Below are 4,582 nucleotides of genomic sequence, written 5' to 3' on the forward strand. Positions count from 1 at the left end.
GGTATACATTAAAATATAACACTATGTGAACAGTTGTATGACATGTTTCCTCATTTACATTTGTTTTGGGTAATAAGAGAATGTGATTTTATAATGGAAAATGGTTGGTTTTTGTTTGTTTGGGACGTTTTCAATTTTTAGTCATTACCTGTTGCGATGTAATAGCCTGTAATAGTTTACGGTTTCTCTACTGTATGCAACTAAATAACAAAGATTTTCCAAAGATTTTCTGGTCACTCCATCCGTTCTTTGATTGACTAAACTCTGTTGCCGTGGTGGCAAGTATGTCTGATTACTATCTACAGCCTCCAGAGGGTTTTACCAAGTGATTTTGGACAACGTGGGGCAGGAAAAAAAAATGAGTGAACTGAATTTCTGGGGTACTCAGTCAGACTCTCATTCCTGTTGCAAGCTTTACATTTCACAGACATCTCACCACAACCTGCAGTGAGGCCACCAACCTTCCTGATTTACCCAGGACTGTTTGGAGCAAAGCAGGATGAGTTAGTCACCCCTGCCTGAGCTTTCGGGTTGCAACTAGACACTTCCAGGCTCCAGGCTGGGAATCAACCTTGGCCCTATGAAGGCCCTTGACAAGCTTGCCCTATGACACACCCCTCAATCCCTGGTAGCCCAGCTGATCAGGAGGTCCACGGCCCCAACACTGATGTATCCTGCAGGAGCTCACCCATTCGGAAAACATCCACAGCAGCCCTGGCAAGCCCCAGATTCTCCCCAGGGAGCTGCCACGTGGTGTCTGGGAATCTCTGAATCCCCGTGTGCTCTTCTCCATTAGCACCTGGCTTTGTCTCCAGGGCCATCTCTCACACTGAGGCATTAAGCTGTTCTGCTGTCAGAGAGGTTCGAAAGGATTTATTTCTAGCCTCTCCTCATCTGCTCCAGCCTGTCTGCCCCAGGCCTGGCACACTCACTGTCCCGACTTGCTGGCCTGCCTCCTGCCCTCCTGGATGCTTTCACCAACCCATCTCTCCTCACTCCAGCAGCCATCCTGGCTCCCTTCACAATGCTCACCATCCCCTTTGTATGTAAACAAGGTCCACATTTGCTGGGCCTATTTTTCTAGTGCTGTGAGGACCCAGCAGGGTGGTTGTGCTTGTGGTTTGGATAGGTGTCTACCACACACATACACACACACACACATTCTCTCTCTTGCTCACTCTCACACACACTCTACCTACCTTGGAGCTATGCACAGTCCCATGACACTTTGCCATAGCCTCCAGCTGCCCCCTCATACCCACCCTCAGAAAAACTGTCCTTGTCCCTCTTCCCAACCAGTGTCCCAGGCGACATGTTTGTTCCTTCCCTTCGTCCTGCAGCCCCCGCAGTTTCGGTCACTGTGGGTGTCCCAGCTGATCTGGCTCAAGCTGCAACCTTCACAAAGAAGCAGGCTGCACAGAGCCTTCCAACAGGTCCACTTCCCGCCCCGAGCGCAGCCTAATGACAACAGGAGCAGTGGGCTCCATGGAAGGGGTCCCCAGCCTAGTCACCACGCTCAGTCAGCGTAGCGTGTGTGGATGGCCTGCCTGTGCTGGTTGGGTCGTGTCCCTGATTCCTAGATAACGGGGAGGCTATTATGGAATAATGCTCACAGAGCTCGCCATGCTGTTGGGGAACCATGCTGGTCTGGAGAATCTCCACATTGAGGGTTATCGAGTCAGGAAGCCTGGCGCTCTGCTGGATAATGAAGACTTGGAGCCAGGTTGGCTCACTGTTCCCGTAAAGTGCCAGAGAACAAACAGGTTGGGCTTTGTAAGGTCATAAAGCTCCGTTTAGCTACTGTGCTCTGGCTGTAGTGTGCGTGATATGCTCGTGTGTGCATGAGAGAGAGAGAGAGAGAGAGAGGCAGGTGCATGTGTTGCATGCGTGTGTGTGTGTGTATGTGTGTGTGTGCACGCATGTATGTGTGCATGGAGGGGAGTGTAGCAGGTACACCTGTGCATGTGTGCATGTACTTGTGGAAGCCAGAAAACAACCTCATTCCTATCCCAGGCCCTGATTACCTTTCTTGAGACAGGGGCTCTCACTGGCCTGAAACTTACTAAGTAGAACTAAGTTGGCTGGCCATCGAGCTACCCAGTGCTGGGGCAACAGGAGCTTCCCACCAGACTCTGCTTCTCTTACGTGCATTCTGGAGCTCAAACTCAGGTCCTGATGTTTGCTAGATAAAGGATTTTACTGACTGAGCCATCTCCCCAGGACCCCTGAGGACTTGCTTTGCAAAACAAATAAACCATAGACAATATACAAGATGTGTTTTCATGGCTCTGTCCCACTGAAAAGTTTTAAGAAGTGTAGGTGGTAGTCAAGGTGGCTCACAGGCTACCAGCCACTGGCCAGTCAACCCCATTCCAGCAACCGGAAATGGGCTGGGTATGCAACTGCATGGTGGAGCCCTTGCCTAGCAAGCGTACTGCTAGCCCAGGGAAAATGAAAATAATCAGACAGCAACTACCAAACTTAACAGAGCCAGATATGAAGTCATGAGAATGGGGAAATGCTAAGGATCTTCTAACTTATGCTATCTAGAGAACAAATGGAATACAGAGCACCATTCAGGGCACAGGATAGAGCTATGAGAACAAAGACAGGAAGGCAGGGTTCCTCTGCTCAGGAGGCGCCTCTGCCCGCAGACCAGACAAAGCAGGGGAATGTTCCAGCAGAAGTGTGAGGAAGTATACAGGGGCATGTGCCAGAGGAAGGTGGAACAAGAACTAGGAAGAACCTGCCAAGAGGCCTGTATGAAGGGAGACACCCTGTACCCCAGAGCGCCAACACAGCCTACTGTCGGTGAGGGCTGGGACCGGGAGACATGTCAGATAAAGAACAGACGTAAATCTGGTGTTCTGGTGTTCTCCTCTTGTGGGTTATGGGAAGACATTGAGGGTACAGACAAGGAAGAGGTGTGTGTGTACAAGGAGGGGGTGGCCGTTGTAGAAGCTCCCTCTAAAGCTCTGGGAGAGGAACTCAGGCTAAAGGCTGGGGAGTGACCCAAGAAGCAAGAGCCATTGTGTGCTTTGGCCTTGAGTCGCTGCCTTTGTGTGCCCTGGAACAGAACAGAAGCTGATAAAAAGGTGATAAAACCTCTCACTTGCGCCACACACGCCAGGCTGTGCTGGGTTGAGCAGCTGGGCATACCCAACTACAATGCTCTCACCTTCCTCTCTGCCTATCTGAGACAGCAAAGCCAAAGCCAAGAATTGGGGACCTGGCTTTCCTTTCAGTTCCATAGGGCAGCAGAGGTAGACAGTAAACACCAAAACAATGCCCGGGTGAGGAGCACACGTAGCACACTCCATATCCATTTCTAGTCAAAATGTATAGCCTCTATACAAGATATGCAAATAGATATGTACATTTCCATGCATTTTATTCACATTTTACAATAGCGTTCTAAAATGCCATCTTTTGCTTTCATCAAAGAGAAATAAGGTGATTTCTGTTACATTCATAGAAGTCTGCTTGTTTTTCATTTAAACACTTTCTTATAAAATTGTTTTTTTTTGTAAGATCTACTTATTTGTTTTATGTATGTGTGTCCTCTATCTGCATGTGCACCTGCTTGCCAAAAGAGGGCATCAGATCACATTATAGATGGTTGTGAGCCATCATGTGGTTCCTGGGAATTATACTCAGTACCTCTGGAAGAGAAGTCAGTGCTCTTAACCTCTATCCCATCTCTCCAGCCCATAAAATTATTTTGTAATGACACATACATATATGTGTATAATATATATATTCAAAAGAATATATTCATTCAATAATATATACATTCAAAAGAAACAGTCTAGAACATTCTAGAGTTCATAGAGCTGATTTGGTAAGGCACCATCATGGGCACACATATCTTTACAAATGAGTGAACTGTCCAATGAGCTTCATTTAGGATCTTAACATCTCGAAAATGAGACCCTAAAATCACTGTTAACGAGCTGTATGTTGTTTCCAGGGTGCACTTCAACTCCCTGGATAAGGAGCAGAGGCACAACAGAGAGCAGTGGTGGGAACCCGGAGGCAGAGTGGAGACTAGGAGATGGGAACCAAGCATGCAGGTGCTGCTGTCGCCGGGCAGAGTACGTGTGTCGAGAATGGAAGGGAGAATAGAGCAGACGTCTCCACATCACCCACATCCTGGTGCGTGTTCCCACTTGGTCCTTACAGCAACCCGAAATATGACTTGTTATTCCTATTGTATAGACAAGGAGTAGTTCAGAGATATGATGCTGACCCCAAGACCACATGTTATGGTCTGAATGGAAAATGTCCCCCTCTTACTCATGTGGACCACTCAATCCCCAGATGGCAGCACTATTTGGGGAGTAATGGAAACTTTAGGGGGCAAGATCCACTTGAAACAGAACCCTGGGGCATATCTTTGCCTGTGCGCTCTCTCTCTCTCTCTCTCTCTCTCTCTCTCTCTCTCTCTCCCTCCCTCCCTACCTCCTTAACATCCTCCCTTCCTCTCTCCTTCCTTTCTGTCTAGTATGAAATGAATGTCTTCTGGCCTGTCATGATATCCAGCCCACCTCAGACTAAAAGTAGTGCATGGAGACTATAAGCA

The sequence above is a fragment of the Meriones unguiculatus genome, chromosome 20 (genome assembly GCF_030254825.1).
Source record: "Meriones unguiculatus strain TT.TT164.6M chromosome 20, Bangor_MerUng_6.1, whole genome shotgun sequence".
Taxonomy (NCBI): Eukaryota; Metazoa; Chordata; class Mammalia; order Rodentia; family Muridae; genus Meriones; species Meriones unguiculatus.